Here is a 22,666-nt window from a genome sequence, read left to right on the forward strand (position 1 = left end):
ATAATAACAGATTACCAAGATGTAGTTGATTCACATTCGCAATCCCTCCTAAGATTTCCATTTGGCCATTTTTCAGAAAGCCTCGCCTGAGGATTTTCAAGTTCCTGCGCATTGGCATTTCAGTGGTGGCCCAGGTTAATCATGCTGTCTCTTCCAGGATTCAGTTAAGAGAACACAAGTCAGGAAGGTTTTGGTCTTTTGAATTTTCCTGGAATTTTCAGTGTCTGTTTTGACATTTGATCCTCTGATTTGCTGTGATCTGTCATTTAAGTGCTGCAGGGAATAAGTGAGAGTCATTAAACATCTGCACACTTTGGGGAACTTTTCACAGCCCAGTTGTTGGTCTCTGCAGGAAGTCAGTGAGGATTCAGTGCAAGACCACAGGCAGGCATTTCAATCTGAGTAATATTAACACTCACAGACTGTCACATTTGTGGAAATCATTGGCAGTGTGTAAGCTCTGAAACAAAGGAAGGAAAGGCCAAATGACCAGAGTTTGGAATTTCCAGGATGTCCTTGATGGCTGGCAGCTGACACAGTAGACAAGCAACTTAGTGTAGACTCAGGAGGAATGAGACCAGGACTGAAACAGCCATCTAGGGGGAATCCCCAGTACATCCCCCAGCTCTCTACTCTTGTATCGTATTAAAACACATTTTCACAAAGAGGCTGCTATGTTGTGATCCTGGGTTGTCAGCCAGCAATGTTTCTTTTTCTTCTTTTTTTTTCATTTTATTTATTTATTTATTTTTATTTAATAACTTTACAATATTGTATTGGTTTTGCCGTATATCAAAATGAATCCACCACAGATATACATGTGTTCCCCCTCCTGAACCCTCCTCCCTCCTCCCTCCCCATATCATCCCTCTGGGTCATCCCAGTGCACCAGCCCCAAGCATCCAGTATCGTGCATCGAACCTGGACTGGTGACTCATTTCATATATGATATCATACATGTTTCAATGCCATTCTCCCAAACCTTCCCACCCTCTCCCTCTCCAACAGAGTCCAAAAGACTGTTCTATACATCAGTGTCTCTTTTGCTCTCTCGCATACAGGGTTATCATTACCATCTTTCTAAATTCCATATATATGCGTTAGTATACTGTATTGGTGTTTTTCTTTCTGGCTTACTTCACTCTGTATAATAGGCCCCAGTTTCATCCACCTCATTAGAACTGATTCAAATGTATTCTTTTTAATGGCTGAGTAATACTCCATTGTGTATATGTACCACAGCTTTCTTATTCATTCATCTGCTGATGGACATCTAGGTTGCTTCCATGTCCTGGCTATTATAAACAGTGCTGCGATGAACATTGGGGTACACGTGTCTCTTTCAATTCTGGTATCCTCAGTGTGTATGCCCAGCAGTGGGATTGCTGGATCATAAGGCAGTTCTATTTCCAGTTTTTTAAGGAATCTCCACACTGTTCTCCATAGTGGCTGTACTAGTTTGCATTCCCACCAACAGTGTAAGAGGGTTCCCTTTTCTCCACACCCTCTCCAGCATTTAAAAATATACAAGCAACTCTTACAGCTCAATTCCAGAAAAATTAATGACCCAATCAAAAAATGGGCCAAAGAACTAAATAGACATTTCTCCAAAGAAGACATACAGATGGCTAACAAACACATGAAAAGATGCTCAACATCACTCATTATCAGAGAAATGCAAATCAAAACCACTATGAGGTACCATTTCACGCCAGTCAGAATGGCTGCGATCCAAAAGTCTACAAGCAATGTTTCTTTATTGAGAAAAGGACAGTATAGAGACATAGGAAGATATAATAAATCTATGGCATAGTCCTTAACTTCAGGGACTCTTGATGAAACTATTTATACACACACAGGAATGTAGATTAAAACAATAACCAAATGTAGATTAAAACAATAACCAAAATACACACCAGGAGATAACATGTAAGAGAATTAAAACAGAGCTCAATATAGCTCAAAATTCATTTTTGAACCCTACAGCAATAAAGTTGTCAAGAACATCAAGCCAGGCTAACTGTGAATAACTCTGTAAAAAAGTAATTTTGAGATGAGTTTGGACAGAGATGAAGGATAAGGATTGGTGGACAAAATGGGAAAATGCACAGATAAGAAATGCATCTTCAATATTAACTGCACATCTAGAAGTGCTCAGACAAAATTAGGATGAAAAATTTAAAAAAGCTTAAAGGACATGAAATCAACCTGTGCAACCTCACACAATTTGTTGACATAATTTCAAGTCTTTGTAGTGGCCTTGTGGGTACAGATTTGGTAATATCTCTGCCCTCTCTCATCCCTCTGCTTACCACCACTCCCGAAATCAAAGACCCATGCACAGTTTCAGAGGCAAGAACTACTTGGCAACAGAATTGAAAGTCTCCAGAATTATACAGGAGCTTCCCAGGTGGCACAGTGCTAAAGAATCTGCCTGCCAATGCTGGAGACATAGAAGATGTAAGTTTGATCCCTGGGTTGGGAAGATCTCCTGGAGGAGGGCATGGCAACCCACTCCAGTGTTTTTGCCTGGAGAATCCCATGGTCAGAGGAGCCTGGTGGGCTACAGTCCATGGGGTCAGTCCATGGGGTACAGTCCATGGTGTCAGACACAACCGAGCAACTGAGCACATAGACACAGAGTTATGTGGAGGAAGTGGGGCATGGTGGGTGTCAAAATGACTGTAGCTGGAGCTCTAAGACTATTTACAACTTTCTTGTTCCATAATTATAGTTCACTGGTGAGCTCATTGAGAAAGGTAAGCTCATGTCTACTAACTAGGATATGGATGAACTGAAAATGCAAAATGATTTCCCCTTAATACCCCCCAAGTTCCTCCTCTCAGGACCTCACCATGAAAATCAGCCTCATCCATATGCATGGTAACTAAGAAAGTGAAGTGGGTCTGCAGAGCAGACAAATGAAATTAGTGTAAAACTTGTTCCTGAGCTCATCCAGAAGTGCTAAAAAGTTGTGAATAGACTTCTGGTAAATCATTTCCATATTTCCAGTTTATCTACATCAAAATATCAGTGATTTTTTTAAAATTTCTTCTTATTTTTCACCTGGCCTCCAGAATTTTTATCTTTTCCTCTCAGCCAGAAAAAAAAGTCAGTGGACAACACTTAAATGAATTTCACTTAAATGAGAGGAATCATTAAAAGAATCACTCCATAATGCTGACTCACTCATACATATCAAAGAGTGAGTTATCTAAAAGTTAGATATATTTTTTCCTCTTTTTTTGTTTTATTATTAATTTTATTATCTTCTTCATGGTTGGGCTTCTCTAATACTAGCATTCGTGTACACTTATTAAAAGCAGATGCTTATACTTTCAACATTCTCCAATCGAACACATGAAGCAGCAAAGTCGATAAGTATGGTTTTGGATGAGAAAATGCAAGTGGAGCCAAAACAGTCTTGGAAAACTGAAATGACTGTTTTACAGCCTAATGCTGAAAATTGATGAAACATCTATGTCTGAAAAAATAGCTCCAACCTCTAACATTTTAAAGTTATATAGATTCATACTCCAAAAGTATTTCTAGACAATTGTTTCAGGAAATCCAAATAGTAAGGTGAGAAAGACAGAAGTGGCAGGGGCAGGCAGAGAAGTCATCATTCAAGAAATTTTACAGCAGTGAATATTGCTTTAAAGCTTCCCTGGTGCTTAGTGGTAAAGAACCCACCTGCTATGCAGGAGATGCAAGAGATATGGGTTGGATCCCTGAGTCAGGAAGATATTCTGGAGAAGTTAATGGAAAACCACACCAATATTTCATGGGAAATTTCATGGACAGAGGAGCCTGCTGGGCTACAGTCCATGGGTCACTGAGTCAGACATAAGTTGGTTGACTAAGTAACAACAACATATTGCTTAAAATATGACCACAAAGTAATGGTAGTAAGAAGTCCATCCAGTAGGAGGGGAGGTAGGGAGTCCCTTGGAGAGCAAAGAGATCAAACCAGTCAATCCTAAGGGAAGTCAATTCTGTATATTCATTGGAAGGACTGATGCTAAAGCTGAAGCTCCAATATTTTGGCCACCTGGTGCGAAGGACTGACTCCCTGGAAAAGACCCTAATGTTGAGAAAGATTGAAGGTAGGAGGAGAAGGGGGTGACAGAGGACCAAGAAAGTTGGATGGCATCACCAACTTGATGGACGTGAGTTTGAGCAAACTCCAGGAGATGGTGAAGGACAGGGAAGTCTGGCGTGCTGCAGTCTGTGGGGTCGCAAAGAGTCAGACACAACTGAGTTGACTAAACAAGAACAGTGGAAGAATGGGATAAAGTCAGGAAGAATGAGTGAAGTGAAATAATGAAAAGGTAACAGTAAGGGTGTCTAGAGTGGTTTTCCTGGTCAGATGCTCATCACCCCCCAGGATGCTCTTCCTGTAGGTATCTCAGCTCCCTTGCACATTGCTGCTGTAATTAGATGTCAAGCCTCCCACTCAAGATAACGCTCTTCTGCTTTGAGCTCTTCCATAATTGGTTACTGGGCAGAATTGATACTCCTCATCCAGCAACACCATGATCCCATATACTCTTGTTGTTGTTCAGTCATGCCCAACTCTTTGTGACCACATGGACTGCAGCACGCCAGGCTTCCCTGTCCTTCACTATTTCCAGAGTTTGCTCAAAGTCATGCCCATATACTCTACAATGGGGTCCATGGGGTCACAAAGAGTTGGACACGACTGAGCGACTGAACTGATATTCTATAAGCCCTTATTTTTCATTCAGCATCATATAAAATTATTTGCCTGAATCCAGGCAGCCTTTATGTATCTCCTTTTCCTTCCTTTTTCCCTTTGCCCTCAATTTTTGTACTCACTCCACTCTACACTTTTGATTCCACCCATTTCCCTTCTGAAGAATTATTCTGTTTTCCACAGATGGAAATCTTGCTCTAGTTTGTCAAAGAAATACGGAAATTAGTGGTCAGATTTTCTCTCTGGCCCTTAATTTAAATCCCTGAAGGGGGGGAAAAAATGACCCCTCCAGCTCATTGTGTATACAAGCCCATGGGAGAGAATGATGGGCAGGTTATGTTATGTGTCTATTTCAGATCCCATCTGTCCTGGCTTGGAGGCCAGGAAGGCTGGTGTGTGTGGGCTTGGGTATGTGTGTTGATGGAGTGTCCTATCTCTACACAGGGCTGCTATTAAGTGGAAATTCTGTGGGCTGTCACTTAGATTCAATTGTGGGCTATTAGTGCTCTTCCCCAAACTCAAAACTTTGCTTTTTAGGTTTCTGTGCTTTGGTACAGGGTGTCTGTTGGCTCTGTATATGTAGCAACTTTTTAATCAGTAGACAAACTTTTTTCTTCTTAATCAATTTGTCACATCTAGGTGATGATTAACAAACAAATTTAGTTCTGTCTATGATATATCATATTCAGAATAATATTTAATTTCCATAATTCAAGAAGATATACATATTATTTCTAGAGATAATAAATTTTGGCTGGATATAAAACAGCCATGAATCTTAATCTTGAAAAATTCTGATTTGGAGCCAACCATCTTATAGTATTGTGACTGTTTTAATCTGGCCAAGCAATGAAACAGATATATAACCTCTCACTTGATTTTTTCTTATTTTTCTGTGAAGGCCAAATACCTTCCAGTGAAAACTGAGCATTACAAAATGATCAATATATATTATTATTTTAAAAAATGTACTTGGAAGCATCATGTGCATCTTTCATTCAAGTAAAACATTTTTACCTCTCTTTATAATTCTTCTATAGGTTGTCTGCTTTCATAATAAATAGGAGGTGTTTGCCTGAACTTATTCGTCAAAGCAAGATTTTCCCACAAACACTTTAAGAAATTCAAAATAAATTATTTTATGATTTGTAACATCTTCACTTTTTTTTTTTTACCAAATAAGTTATCTCAGCATAATTATAGAAATTCTACTGAAACTTTCTGTTTTACATTGCTCTAAATGTTTGAATCAATATGTTACTCATTCCCTCTTATCAAACCCTACTTTCCTTCATAGCTATTAAATTTATATCAAAGCCAAATTTTACATTTTGAAGTCAGCTTTTAATTTAATCTTGTTAAGCCACACCCTATTTTTAGAGGAAATACTTTTTTTCTCTAAAAGCGGTGGGCTATTTCTGCAGGCTTGGTGGATCCTGAGGAATCTGAGGATTCAAAATTTCTAAGTGCACCAAGCAATTGTCCCCATCAGAGACATTACTTTGCCCACAAAGGTCAGTCTAGTCAAGGCTATGGTTTTTCCAGTAGTCATGTATGGATGTGAGAGTTGGACTACAAAGAAAGCTGAGCATCGAAGAATTGATGCTTTTGAACTGTGGTGTTGGAGAAGACTCTTGAAAGTCCCTTGGACTATGAGGAGATCCAACCAGTCCATCCTAAAGGAGATTAGTCCTGGGTGTTCATTGGAGGGACTGATGTTGAAGCTGAAATTCCAATACTTTGGCCACCTGATGCGGAGAGCTGACTCATTTGAAAAGACCCTGATGCTGGGAAAGATTGAGGGCAGGAGGAGAAGTGGACAACAGAGAATAAGATGGTTGGATGGCATCATTGACACAATGGACATGGGTTTGGGTGGACTCCAGGAGTTGGTGATGGACAGGGAGGCCTGGTTCGTGGGGTCGCAAAGAGTCAGACATGACTGAGCAACTGAACTGAACTGACAGCTTTTTATTCCTTTGTTTGCCAATCAGGGCCCTAGTCTTGTTGTGGCAAATCTAACTAGTCAAGAGTTTAATTGAGCTATGCTAGCCTTCTGAGCCTAGTTCTCCAGTTTTTTCTACCATAAAGCTGCTGGAGATAAGAATTTCACTGTGTGTTTCCAAGCTGGCCCTTTGGTTTTCACTTTTAGCCTTTTATTGATGGCTAGCCTTCTTCAGCCTTTCATTTTCTCTTTCCAAAAGCATCAGTTGGCTGGGAGTACTATTCAATGCCATTGCTCTTATAAACACTATTTCACACATGTATTGTGTTGGCCAACAAGTTCATCATTAAAATGTTACAGAAAAGCCCAAATGAATTTTTTAGCCAACCCAATATCTCAAATGGTTGATACGTTGAACCCACCATTACATTTCCCTTCACCGACATAGCCTCTCATTTTGCCCACAGTGAAAGCTTTATCACTGCCACCTGGTGCCTGCGGCTCTTCATACTCCAAAATCCCATTTTAGCATCTGTTTGTTCAGACTATTGTCAGACTGTCACAGGTTTGGATCCACACGAAATATACTCAGATGGAAAGTAGCAAATTGGAGGTCCAGTAAGGAAGGCTCTTGGGGTCAATACCAATAGGAGAAGAGAACAAAGGCAAATATAGGTAGAGGAAAATTTTGGCCTATGGTGTAGTCATATCAAGTCCTTGGCCAAATTCATAGGGAGCTCTGAAACTGGCATGACTCTTCTGAGTTGTACCAAACTGAAAAGAGGAAGCAAAGCTTTTCCAGATATTTACTGACTAGTTATCAGATACAGGTTCCCAGCTCTCTCCCCCATACATAGACCCTCATGTCAGAAAGGGAGTATAATCTTGAAAAAGGCAGCTATCTTCAGTGAAGGATGAGTCCCAGAGAGGGCAGACAGTTGGAGGTGTCAGCCCTCAATCTTTGGAACAATTGGTAATAAATCCTTTATTCCTAAAGTGGGGATGTGGATGATGCAAGCTAGAATGATTGCTGAAGAATTAAGTTTTAATTAGGGACATGTCAATAGGGCACAAATCCAAGCTAAAATATATCTCACTGGATAATTTTGGACTAATGTAAATATCAAAAAAAGTGATAATAGGCTTTGAAGTATTTATTAAAAAAAAGAATCTGGGAACCCATAACTATACTAAAAGGATGAATAAGTAGAAGTTCTTCTTTGTAGAATAATGTCAGTTAATTAACATAGAATGATAGAATTAAAAAGAATTAGATCAGTGCCAAACATCAAAGTAATGGTTTAGCTATTAATAGGTCCTAAAACTATTGGCTGAGAAATTACTGAAGATCACATTATACATATAATTTCAAAGTATCAGCACATAGGATGTACATGACTTATCAAGCAGAAAATGCACATTTACAACAGCAAGATCTTGTGGATACCATCTTAATCAAGTGATCTAATCTAGAATCACCAAAAAAAGGAAAAAGCCAGATATCATTAGTCTTTTGACTTGATGCAGAGGGAAGTACAAAACATTGTCTAGGTAAAATAGTTTCTTTTTAATTTTTTTTTAGCTTTAGTGAGGCATAACTGACAAATGGAAGCTGTCTATATTGATGTACAAATTGATGTTTGATTTGTGTATACATTATGAAATGATCACCACAATCAAGTTAATCAACATATTGTTGTTGTGTTAGTAGCTCAGTCATGTCCAACTCTTTGCAACCCCAGGACTAGAGCCTGCCAGGCTCCTCTGTTCATGGGATTCTCCAGGCAAGAATACTGCAGGGGGTTGCCATTCCCTTCTCCAAGGGATCTTCCTGATTCAGGGATCAAACACAGGTCTCCTACATTGCAGGCAGATTCTTTACCATCTGAGCCACAAGGGAAACCCAATTAGCATATTGTTGTTGTTTAGTCTCTAAGTCATATCCGACTCTATGAGATCCCATGGACTGAAGCCCACCAGGATCCTCTGTCCATGGGGATTCTCCAGGCAGAATACTAGACTGACTTGTCATTTCCTCCTCCAATTAGCATATTACCTAGGTATTATTCTAGACAAAATGTGTAATGTGAATCTAATCATAGGTGATTGAGCAAATCCAGATTGTGACGGAGTTTATGAGCCCACTAGCCCAGATTCTTCAAAAAAATATCATAATCAGGAAAAACAGAAAGTGTAAGGTGACTGTTCTAAACTAAAAGAATTTAAAGACATATGGCAAACAAAGGTACTATAAGAACATTAATCAGATACTGAGTTGAAAATTTAAAATGGACCTTTGGGGCTTAATTGGGCCTCCCTGATAGCTCAGTTGGTAAAGAATCTGCCTGCAATATTGGAGACCTGGGTTCAATCTCTGGAGAAGGGTTGGGATGATCCCCTAAAGAAGGGAAAGGCTACCCATTCCAGTATTCTGGCTTGGAGAATTCCATGGACTGTATAATCTATGGGGTCACAAAGAGTCGGACTGAGTGCTTTTCACTTTCTTTCACTTTCACTTTATTGGGGCTTATTTGGGTAAATATGAATATGGATTGTATATTAGATACTGGTATTGTATTAATATTAAAATTCTTGAGTGTGATTATGTCAGAGTTACCCACTGAAATACTTAAGGGTTAAGTGTCTTGATATCACCATCATACTTTTGAAACTTATCTTTTTAAAAGGATATGGAGAGAGATGTGGCAAAATATTAACAATCAGTGAATCAAGGTTAAGGTTACAAGGATATTTGTAATATTGTATTTTCAACTTTTATCAGTTGCTATTGTTTTAAAACAATACAGGATAAAATTCTAAAATTTAACCCAAATCCTGACCCAGTTTTCATAAATCCTCTATTAAGTTCTGTGTTCATGAAATCTGATGGTTTTGAATTCTGATTACGACCTCCTCATACTTACCTTTTCTTTCTAGCATTAAAAACAAAGTGAATCAACATGAAGGATTCATGTTGATGTATGGCAAAAACAATACAATATTGTAAAGTAATTAGCCTCTAATTAAAATAAATAAATTTAAATTTAAAAAAAAGAAAAAAGAAATTGAATTTATATGCCAAAAAAAAAAGTGATTTTTTAAAGGAAAATACGTACAATACCACATCTATTTTAACTACATTTCCACGACTCCTATCCAAGTCACTTTCAGCCTGACAAATTCCTACAACTGCCAAAATGAAATCTCAACCCTAGTAATTTTCACTAATGTTTCCTTTTAACTTATTTTTAGGTTTCTATGGACTACTTCTGTTGGCTGAGGTGAAGGAGGAAGCTCTAACTACTCTGGCGATAAATAAATAAATAACTTTTTAAAAACCTTTATTTCAACTTCCCTTTTCTGAGCTACATTTTCTCCTTCCTCATTATCTCATTCCCTCAGGATCACCTATCAAACCTGCTTTTAAGAGAAAGAAAAGTAAAAGCAAAGTTTTACCTTAACTATATTCAAAAGAGTGAGGGGGAAATGAAAGTCGAGAATATAGACATGTCTCCAAGTAAATCTCATTGGACCTAAAGAAACTTTTCAATGCCTTGTTTTTAAAAAAGCAGTGACCCTCTGTGAAGTCACCTTTTAGGGAGCTGTGGCACAACAATTTAAGGAATATGACTCTCATTTTGTATATTTACAGGCTTCATTGGAATTCTTACTGACAAAATATGTCAAAAATCATGTGCCTATACATATATATATAAAGAGAGAGAGGGATAATGTTTAAACTGTCTACCATGACCGACTTTATTTTCTTGGGCTCCAAAATCACTGCAGATGGTGACTGCAGCCATGAAATTAAAAGATGCTTGCTCCTTGGAAGAAAAGCTGTGACCAACCTAGACAGCATATTAAAAAGCAGAGACATTACTTTGCCGACAAAGCTGCATCTAGTCAAAGCCATGATTTTTCCAGTAGTCATGTATGGATGTGAGAGTTGGATCATAAAGAAAGCTGAGCACTGAAGAATTGAGGCTTTTGAACTGTGGTGTGGGAGAAGATGTTTGAGAATCCCTTGGACTGCAAGGAAATCAAACCAGTCCTTCCTAAAGGAAATCAGTTCTCAATATTCATTGAAAAGTCTGATGGTGAAGCTGAAGCTCCAATACTTTGGTCAACTGATGTGAAGACCTGACTCATTGGGAAAGACCCTGATGCTGGGAAAGATTGAAGGCAGGAGGAGAAGGGGATGACAGAGGATTAGATGATTTGATGGCATCACCGACTCGAAGGACATGAGTTCAAGCAAACTCCAGAGGTTGGTGAAGGACAAGGAGGCCTGGCGTGCTGCAGTCCATACAGTTGCAAAGAGTTGGACATGAGTGAGCAACTGAACGGAACTGTCTAGATATGTAAATGGTCTTTGAAACATTCTCTTTTAATTTCAGATTTTCAAATATCTCAAAAATAAAGATTTACCTTCTCTAGTGCATTTTCTGAAACAACACTTCAATAGAACTCAAGTAAATTTTAACAAGTATGTATTTCTCTAGCATGTATCTTTCTTTCCTATTTAAGACTCTCTCCGATCCCACAAATTCCCTAGTAGCTATAGGCTCATATATTAAAAATATGCACATATACATATCTATAAACTCTCTTAATGTATTTATGTAAAGGCACTCCAACCCAATGCATAAAACAGGTGAACTACTTTTAATTTTATCATGGGAAATATGTGAAGTTAATGTGAAAGAAGATAAAACAATCCCAGCTCACTCTTTTTTATTGGAAAAACACTCTAGATGTTTTGTGAGAAGAGAAAAATCTCTATAGAATTGAATTGCAACAGAACTTTTATGTAAAGCAGTTTTATTTGAAATATATTGTCCCAGACAGCAGTGTAGAGAACAGTTTTAATCCAAAATGCTTCCAGGCTCAGTCCCTTCTGACCAATTAATTTGATTTCAGTAATGCTCTGGTTGCCTCTGCCTAGCACTAGCTATTAAATATAGTGCTGTGCCTTTTAGAAAACTTTTACTTTACGTGAGAGCCAAAAGGTAAATCTGTACAAAATTGAACTAGGAGTTGAAATATGATTTTGAAATGGAAAAACAGATTAGCTCAAATTCTGACAAATGGAAATCTGTTTGAAAAAATTAGGTAACAAAAACTGCTAGTGTCTGTCAACCATCAGTCATATTTAGACAAAAACTGGGCAAAGCTCACAACTACTCAGAGGTTTTCAAATGATTTTCCCTGATTTAATTCAAGTTTGGGGTGGGGGGAGGGGGGAAAGGCAACATTTTCCAATAACATTAAGATTAAATTCAACCAATATTTATTGGAAAGTACTGGAATGGTCACTGGATAAAGATGACGAAGAAAAGACAATCCTACCCTCAGGACAATCTAGTGGATAAAATTGGGCACAACTTTTAATACTGGATGGAATGCTGTTGCTGTTCTTCATTTGCTAAGCCATGTCCAACTCTTTTCTTTTTTTTTTTAATTTTATTTTATTTTTAACTTTACAAAATTATATTAGTTTTGCCAAATATCAAAATGAATCCACCACAAGTATACATGTGTTCCCCATCCTGAACCCTCCTCCCTCCTCCCTCCCCATACCATCCCTCTGGGTCGTCCCAGTGCACCAGCCCCAAGCATCCAGTATCGTGCATCGAACCTGGACTGGTGACTCATTTCATACATGATATTATACATGTTTCAATGCCATTCTCCCAAATCTTCCCACCCTCTCCCTCTCCAACAGAGTCCATAAGACTGTTCTATACATCAGTGTCTCTTTTGCTGTCTCGTACACAGAGTTATTGTTACCATCTTTCTAAATTCCATATATATGTGTTAGTATACTGTATTGGTGTTTTTCTTTCTGGCTTACTTCACATGTCCGACTCTTTTCGACCCCATTGACTGCATCAGGCCAGGCTTCTCTCCTTCACCATCTCCTGGAGCTTGCTCAGACTCCACCGAGTCAGTGAAGCCATCCAACCACCTCACCCTCTGTCGTCCTCTTTCCCTCCTGCCTTCGATCTTTCCCAGGATTAGGGTTTTTCTAATGAACCGGCTCTTCACATCATGTGGCCAAAGTATTGGAGCTTCAGCTTCAGCATCAGTCCTTGCAATGAATATTCAGGGTTGATTTTCTTAAAGATTGACTGGTTTGATCTCCTTGCTGTCCAAGCCACTCTCAAAAGTCTACTCCAGCACCACAATTCAAAAGCATCAATTCTTCAGTGTTCTGCCTTCTTTATGGTCCAGTTCTCAGAATCGTATGTGACTACTGGAAAGACCACAGCCTTGACTATCCAGACCTTTATTGGTAAAATACTATCTCTGCGTTTTAACACACTGTCTAGGTTTGTCATAGCTTTTCTGCCTCTCTTTCTCTCTCTCTCTCTCTCTCTCTCTCTCTCTATATATATATATATATATATATATACACACACACACACACATATATCTATATTCATATATGTATTCCTGTAACCATTCTATAATCAAGATAATAAACATATGTATCACCTGCAATGTATTTCTGTGTCCTCTTGTTGTTTATATGTTTTTTGTGGTAAGAACACTTAATATGAGGCTTACCCTCTTAACAAATTTTTAAGTACATAATTGTGCTTAGTCGCTCGGTCATGTCTAACTCCTGGTGACCCCATGGACTGTAGCCCACCAGGCACCTCTGTCCATGGGGATTTTCCAAGAAAGAATACTGGAGTGGGTTGCTGTGCCCTCCTCCAGGGGATCTTCCCAACCTAGGGATCAAACTCAGGTCTCCCACATTGCAGGTGGATTCTTTACTATCTGAGCCACCAGAGAAGCCCTTGTTGCTAATTGTAGGTGCTGTGTTGTAGAGTAGATCTCTAAAACTTATTCATCTTATATGACTGTCAATACAGAGTTTATTGTTGGGGAGAGGATAAATTGGGAATTTCGAATTAACAGATACACACTACTATATAAAAAATAGATATACAAAAAGGACCTACTGTACAGCACAGGGAACTATATTCAATCTTATGCTGCCGCTGCTAAGTGGCTTCAGTCGTGTCCGACTCTGTGGGACCCCATAGACCGCAGCCCACCAGGCTCCCCAGTTCCTGGGATTCTCCAGGCAAGAACACTGGAGTTGGTTGCCATTTCCTTCTCCAATGCATGAAAGTGAAAAGTTAAAGTGAAGTCGCTCAGTTGTATCTGACTCTTAACGACCCCATGGACTGCAGCCTAACAGGCTCCTCCGTCCATGGGATTTTCTATAACAACCTATAATGCAAAAGAACTTTAAAGAGAACATATGTATATCTATGTTAGTATAGTTTTTAATTGGTGTGTGTGTATATATATATATAAATATAAATATATAAACTATACTTCAATTAAAAATCAACTATACTTCAATATAAAAAATACAGAATTTATTTGTTATCATTTTGCAGTTTCAAAGCTCTGGAGGAGGTTGAAGACAGGCTCCAGATATGTGCACAGTGAATAGAGAATGTGGTAATATTGTTCTAGCAAGATGTTTAGCTGAAAAACAAAGGGGAGAGATGGCTCTGTATATAAAGGTTTTATATACTTTTGATTACAAAGTTTAAATCATTCAATAAGTAGAGACTAGTATAATGAACCTCACATACCCCCTACCCAACTTCTTATCCCTCTTGTAACTGCACTTCCTATAAGCTGTAGGCACATAAAGAGACTTAAGAACAGTTTTTTTTTTTCATGTAGTTTTGACCATAATCAAATGAGGTGAAGGCCAATAAAAATTGAGGCTAAAAACTCAGAAAGGAAAATAGATCAAGCCAGTTTTCATGTAATCTTTTTACATTTTTCCTGATATTATACTCATGTACTATAAATGACGAGATGCTTTTGAGAAAAGGAATGAGCATGTGATTTTGAGTCAAAAAAAAAAAAAACCTATATAAAGATCCTGGCTACGATATTTATCAGCCTTATGACTTTAGTAAAATTTCTTAACATCACCAATTTGAGACTTGTTATTTATAAAATGTTAGTGTCAGTAAAAAGGGAGTGCACTGAGATAACATACATCAAATAAAGAGTTCTTTGAAAAAATAAATAATAGAAATATTTGCAAAACCTAAAAATCTATATACTGACTTCACTTACTATTCACAATACGTCAAGCAAAACTGGGGTTCAGGATGAGTAAGCTATGTAATATTATATAGCTAGCAGTGAGTGAGAGGGCCTGAATGCTGCTCATCCATCCCCAATTCAAGGGCCTTTCTACTTTACTATGTTGTCTTTCCTACTTACAGTTGACACTCAACAAATAATTGTTAAAGAAAAAGATAAGCATGCCTGAATGAGTAAGAACAAAGATCTATACACCCAGGGTTTTTTGGATGATCTAGAAACTTCAGGATTCTCAACAAAAGACTCTAAAAAGTTTCCAGTTAATATCTCTGTTAGTTAAGGCAACACTAGATACTAGAATAAATAAAAGCAAAATGTTAGTGAGTTCACACACTAGGGGTTGCATGATAGGAGAGCATCTTCCATGTGATAACTCACAATTTCCTATAACCAAACATTCTACTGGAAAAATCTAGTTGCTTGGCTATCAGAGCAGGGGAGTGGGTAAAGTGTAATATAAAGCTTGGCTGAGCAGAAGCTTTATGTCAGTAACTCAGGAAAAAGGATCAGACCAAGGTTTTGTTGTTTATTCAGTCACTAAGTCATGTCCAACTCCTTGATACCCCATGAACTGCAGTGCACCAGGTTTCCCTGTCCTTCACTATCTCCCAGAGTTTGTTCAAACTCTTGTCCATTGAGATGGTGATGCCACCCAACCATCCCATCCTCTGTTGTCCTCTTCTCCATTTCCTTTCAATCTTTGCTAGCATCAGGGTCTTTTCCAATGAGTCAGCCTTTTGTATCAGGTGACCAAAGTATTGTAGCTTCAGCATCAGCCCTTCCAATGAATATTCAGGGTTGATTTCCTTTAGGATTGACAGATTTGATCTCTTGGCTGTCCAAGGGACTCTCAAGAGTCTTCTCCAGCAGCACAATTTGAAAGCATCAATTCTTCAGCACTTAGCCAAGATTATATGTTAAAAATCAGCACCTCTGGTTTTCAAAAAACCTTGTTGACAGCATCCTTGTTGTTAGAGTAGTGATCCATGATGGGATGGTCAAGTGGGCTGGCATCTCCTCACCTCTCACTCTGTATGCTCCATCATCTTAAATGCCATTGTCACTTATACACCAAACACTGTCCCCCACCACAGACCCATTCTATATACTACTTACTCTGCTGCTGCTGCTGCTGCTAAGTCGCTTCAGTTGTGTCCGACTCTGTGCGACCCCATAGATGGCAGCTCACCAGGCTCCCCCGTCCCTGGGATTCTCCAGGCAAGAACACTACTTACTCTATCTGGATTTAATTGACCCCTTTCTTTCCCAGGCCACCAGATTTTCTTCATTCATCAAATATTCCTATACATCCTGAATTTGTCCTGACATAAATGTCCTTATACTTTTTTTTTCTCTTTTGAACAAATTTCAGACTTCTATAGCAGTTTCAAAATAGTTCAGAGAATTTCCATATACTCCTCACTTAGCTCCCTGTAATGTTACATTGTTTTTTAGCATCCCTCAAAGTGTCAGGAAGTTTCAGGAGGGAGGGGAATAGGCCTGCCTCATTCACTGTGCAGCTGTCTGCTGACTCTGCAGACCTATGGATTGTAGCCTGCCCAGGCTCCTCTGCCCAGGGAATTTTCTAGGCAAGAATACTGGAATGGGTTGCCATTTCTACTCCAGGGGATCTTCAAGAACCCAAGGATTAAACCCAAGTCTCTTTTGTCTCCTACATTGGCAGGCGGGTTCTTTACCACTAGCTCCACCACTAATGCCTGGCAAAGTACCTCCCCACAGCAGATGCTCCTTAGATAGTTTTTGATGAACATGTAGTGACTTTATCCCAGCTCCTCCTCATTACTACTTCTACATTTATTTATATTTAAAGGGACCCTGGGCTACTTACAAAAGAGAGGAACTAGTTATCCTCTTAGTTTTCAAAAGTTATAAATAAGAAACTATATTTACATTTACATAACTTGAGTGCAACTGCTGTGTTCCTCAAATACAAACGTTTTGCATCCTCATTATTTGCATGCTGCCCCTGAAGCATGTAACTGAGCATGTTATTTGTGAAGATTCTTTTTCCTCTGACTGATGCCATCACCACTTCTGTGAGCATGCTCTTCTTTATTTCTATGTCTCAGTCAGAACCCATTTCATCATGGAACATTCCTTAACATGTCTCTTCCCCATCTTGAATTTCAAGCCTAAAATTTTTTTGTAAAAGTTGATCTTATTCAACTAGTTTCATTAACTTGGAGACTCTTGGTCTATAGAAGTTTACATACAACAAATTAAAAAGAAATGTAGAGTACAAGAAGGTACACCATAGCAATGAGAAGTAACATCTAATAGTAATGACTAGTAGCAAGAGGAGAAACAAAAAATAACAAGGAGCCCACTTAAGGCAATAAACTTAGGAACCTGGCCATTTAAATAAGATCAAGAAATGACCCAGAGTACATCTTTGAACAAGAGCATTAAAAATAACTTGGGATCATAGCAATAACTACAAGTTGTCAGTTATCAATAAGAAATTAATGACCAATGGACTTCAACAGAAAATGTAGTGAGTGGTTTCATTTCGGGCTTCCCTTGTGGCTCAGCTGGTAAAGAATCTGCTTTCATTTCAAAAAATGTTTGGTATTAAAGTGATAAATATGAGAATCACTTAAAGATATAGTTTCAATTAACTTACAAACTATCTACAATTCATTTTAATGAATGACGCATTGAGAATTGTTACTGTGCTTTTAACCATCTCTTAGATTGGCATTAGAAACATTTATTCCACTCCTTTTTGTGAAATATCGGTTATCTCAAGAACTCTTTACAAAACATTTTTAAACTTTATGTAAAGTATTTTCACTAGAAAATTTAACCTTAAAATTAAAATATCAAAGGAAAGAATTGGAGAGTCTACAAGCAATAAATGCTGGAGAGGGTGTGGAGAAAAGGGAACCCTCTTACACTGTTGGTGGGAATGCAAACTAGTACAGCCACTATGGAGAACAGTGTGGAGATTCCTTAAAAAACTGGAAATAGAACTGCCTTATGACCCAGCAATCCCACTGCTGGGCATACACACTGAGGATACCAGAAGGGAAAGAGACACGTGTACCCCAGTGTTCATCGCAGCACTGTTTATAATAGCCAGGACATGGAAGCAACCTAGATGTCCATCAGCAGATGAATGGATAAGAAAGCTGTGGTACATATACACAATGGAGTATTACTCAGCCATTAAAAAGAATACATTTGAATCAGTTCTAATGAGGTGGATGAAACTGGGGCCTATTATACAGAGTGAAGTAAGCCAGAAAGAAAAACACCAATACAGTATACTAACGCATATATATGGAATTTAGAAAGATGGTAATGATAACCCTGTATGCGAGACAGCAAAAGAGACACAGATGTATAGAACAGTCTTTTGGACTGTGTGGAAGAGGGAGAGGGGGTGATGATTTGGGAGAATAGCATTGAAACATGTATAATATCATATAAGAAATGAATCACCAGTCCAGGTTCAATGCAGGATACAGGATGCTTGGGGCTGGTGCACTGGGATGACCCAGAGGGATGGTGCGAGGGGGGTTCAGGATGGAGAGCACGTGTACACCCATGGTGGATTCATGTTGATGTATGGCAAAACCAATACAATATTGTAAAGTTTAAAAAAATTAAATAAAAAAAAAGAATTGGAGAAATATGTTGTATTTCCAGCTAGAAAAAAAATTGTTCTCAATGCATGCTGTCACTTCAGTCGTGTCTGACTCTCTGCAACCCCATGGACTGTAGCCTGTCATGTTCCTCTGTCCATGGGGATTCTCCGTGTAAGAATACTAGAGTGGGCTACCGTGCCTTCCTTCAGGGGATCTTCCCAACCCAGGGATCAAAACTGCATCTCTCTCTTACATCTCCTGCGTCGGCAAGAGGGTTCTTTACCACTAGCACCACAAGGGAGGTCCGAAAAATGACCCAAGGCAGGTGTTAGATGCTAACATACATAAAGAATAGAATTTAATTTTTTATCCTCCTTTGTAATTTTGTATGATTTCCATGAGAGTGAGTGAGGGATTTCCATCCTAAAGCTCAACAGTGATGTAAGATCCTTTCATAATTAGGTTTCTAAGATTTATTATATATGATGAGTTTAGATCCTAGATTTTATAGGTGAGAAATTGGAGGGCATTAAATAACTAGGCAGCCTGCGCAGTTTATTTATAAAGAATGGGATTCTAGGAACTTCCCTGGTGTCTAGTGGTTAAGAATCCACTTTGCAATGCAGGGGACTCAGGTTCAAGCCTTGGTCAGGGAACTAAGATCCCAGAAGCCACAGAGCATCTAAGCCTGCACACCACAACTACAAAGTCTGCACATTCTGAAGCCTGAATACCACAACTAGAGAGTTTGTGTGCCGCACCTAGAGAGTTGTGCACCACGATGAAATATCCTGCATGCCATGATGCAGTCTACTTAATTAATTTTTAAAAAAAGACTGGGACTCCAACTCACAGTCTCTACATTTGCCATTTCAAGACATAAGGTTTTCTTTTTTTGATAATCTGATTTTCACAAACAAACCTATGAGAGGGGGATTGGTTAAAGAATAGCAGAACCCATGATCTTTAAGCTTGACATCATAATCTATCAGCCTAAGTAGATACCTCCTTATGCAGACACATTTTATGGCCACCACCGATTCCATCTGAACCATAACTTCACAGATTTAAAGATTAAATCTGAAATAAGGAGGACTTCCTTAAATTCAAGGGATTTTTTTGTTCCTCTTGAATGTTAGGAGACATAACTGATGTTCCTGACACTAGATAGTATTTCTTAGGGTACAGGTCTTAATATTTATGAGATTTCTTACATGGTAAATTCATTCCCTCTTACCATGAAAAAAGATTTCTTCCCAGATTGACCTCCTTCAAATTACTTTTTCTGCCTTCCCTCAGAGCCTGTGAACCCAATTAAATGAAAGAAATTTCCATCTGTTCAGTTTCTGTACTTTACTAGACTGTGAGCCTCTGTGTCCCTGTCTTGGTTTTGAGAGAGTGAATACTTTCCGTGAAGAAACAGTTTCAGGCCACTTGACGGTTGGGAAGCACACGAAAAGAACACACAAAAGATGCAGTCTCTGTTCTCACTCTTACTATGAGATGGAGTGTTCCAATTCGAAGGAGAATTCCTCTCTTTTTCTGACTTTTGGTGGATGAATAGAGGTAATTGTCTGTTTTACTTTGAACTTACTTCTTTCTCTCTTCTACTCACAGGAAAGCCCCAGGAATTAAGGAAGAAGCATGATTTAATCACCTGGAAGAAATGAGAGCCCAGAAAACATACACTTAAGGAATCAAGAGCTAATACATATATACTATAATAAATATTTAGGAAGTAAAAAAGATGAGCATGCATTCAATAAGATAGGAAGAGAGTCAATGATCAGCTAGCTATAAGGCTTATCCTGCAAAATTCATAGTTGCTACCCAATAAGATAGTGATACCCAGTGACCAGAGGAAATGTTTAGTGTCTAGCAGTTTCTTAAACACTTGTAATGACCTTAGATTTGTAGAGTAACATTTCTCAATTGCCCTACAAAAAAATCCCTGCTTTCCTTAAATTGTGAGACTATTCCTTCTTCAGGCTTTCCTGGTGGCTTGGACAGTAAAAAATCTGCCTGCAATGCAGGAGGCCCAGGTTCGATCCCTGAGTTGGGAAGATCCCCTAAATAAAGAAATGGCTACCCACTTTAGTATTCTTGCCTGGAGAATTCCATGGACAGAGGAGCCTGGCAGGCTGTAGTCCATGGGGTCGCAAACAGTGGGCACAACTGAGCAACACACACACACACACACTCACACACACACACACTACTTCTTCAGCTTTATGAAGACTTAATTATAAACTCCACAACAAATGGAGGGATCACGGTGTCTCGTTTTACCATGTTCCAGAATGGTAGAAGCTCCAGAACCTAAAAGGATTGGAGTGAAAAAGATAATTGAAGGGCAGATAAATAGGGAGGTCCTTTTGAAGCTGCTTGTGTATAACTAAGTCACTGTATTTGTGTAGATATCTCGGGCACTTAACACAGCCTTGGTAAGAAGGGCAACACTCTGTTCACCAGAGTCACCACTGGTGCAGCCACAGCTTCAGAAAACTTTCTGCAAAATGAAATATAATGTCCTGTACACACGTTGCCTCTGTTTAGTCTCTAAGTCATGTCTGATTCTTTGTGACTCCACTGACTAGGCCACCAGGCCCTTCTGTCCCTGGATTTCCCAGGCAAGTATACTGAAGTGGGTTGGGTTGTGATTTCCTTCTTCATGTACACACTGCTATATTTAAAATAGATAATCAACAATCAGTATAGCGCAGGGAATTCTGCTTAATACTCTGTTATAACCTAAATGGGAAAAGAATTTTAAAAAGAATAGATACCAGTATATGTACAACTGAATGAGTTTGCTGTACACCTGAAGTTACATTGCTAATCAACTATATCACAGTATAAAATAAAAATTTAAAAAAAAACAATATAGTGAAAAATGAAATATAAGGAAAGGACAAGAGGATATTATTTGCCAGGTTCTATAGTTTTAATTCTACTTTTATATTGGTCAGAATAATTTCGACATCTCAAATATAGGAGAAAATCTTTAAATCTGTCTGGCAAACTGTCGAAACCTGAAACTGCTGACATGACCCTCAGGTCAAGTTGACTGTAATTTAGATGGCTTGTATTGGAGAACCCTATGCTTCTCCTGTCTGATTGGCTAATGTGTTCAAACTGGGATTGAACCTCCTGTTCATCTTTTCTTGTACCTTGTTCCAATATGCCCGAGGAGGGTCAGATATCTTCCAGAACCTTTCTTTAGGTATTATTACTTCTTATTGCTGGCGATTAAGTCCCTAACTTCACATTTCAATAGAAAGCAAGCGATTCGGGAATCTTGGAGCAAAGAAACCAATGTGGGGAACCAAACGGTGGTGCAAGTCTTCTTACTGGGCCAGACCCCCGCAGAGGACAACCATCCTGACCTTTCAGATATGCTGAAATTTGAGAGTGAGAAGCACCAAGACATTCTTTTGTGGAACTAGAGATGCATTCTTCAACTTGTGTCTGAAAGAAGTACTCTTTCTCAGGTGGGTGAGCACTTCCTGCCCAAATGCCGAGTTTGTGTTCAAGGGCGATGATGAGGTTTTTGTGAACACCCATCATCTCCTGAATTACTTGAATAGCTTATCCGGGAACAAAGCCAAAGATTTGTTTATTGGTGACGTGATTCATAATGCTGGACCTCATCGGGATAAGAAACTCAAGTACTACATTCCGGAAGTTGTTTACACTGGCGTCTACCCACCTTATGCAGGAGGAGGCGATTCCTCTACTCCGGTCACCTGGCCCTGAGACTGTACAATGTAACTGACCAGGTCCTTCTCTACCCCACCGATGATGTTTATACTGGAATATGCCTTCAGAAACTCGGCCTCGCTCCAGAGAGACACAAAGGCTTCAGGACATTTGATATAGAAGAGAAAAGCAGGAGTAACATTTGTTCCTATGTAGATTCCTAGTAGAAAACCTCAAGAGATGATTGATATTTGGTCTCGGTTGCAGAGTGCTCATTTAAAATGCTGAATTATGTGCAAACTACATTATACATAGAAATGTATCTCAAATAGTTCCCATTTGTGTTCTCTTCCATTAGAGGTCATTTCTATGTAAAACCATGAAAATTGCCTTTATAGGTCATGTCCATTTGACGGCCTCTAAACCCTTTAGTTCAGACGGTAAAGCGTCTGCCTGCAATGCGGGAGACCTGGGTTCGATCCCTGGGTCGGGAAGATCCCCTGGAGAAGGAAATGGCAACCCACTCCGGTATTCTTTCCTGGA

At 38.9% G+C, this 22,666-nt stretch overlaps 1 pseudogene; it reads left to right on the forward strand.

The window, feature by feature from the left end:
* The first annotated feature begins 20,724 nt into the window (after positions 1-20,724).
* On the forward strand, positions 20,725-22,411 carry LOC104997983 (annotated as a pseudogene).
* Positions 22,412-22,666: the final 255 nt, after the last annotated feature.

This window comes from Bison bison, unplaced genomic scaffold (genome assembly GCF_000754665.1).
Source record: "Bison bison bison isolate TAMUID 2011002044 unplaced genomic scaffold, Bison_UMD1.0 scf7180017864318, whole genome shotgun sequence".
Classification (NCBI taxonomy): domain Eukaryota; kingdom Metazoa; phylum Chordata; class Mammalia; order Artiodactyla; family Bovidae; genus Bison; species Bison bison.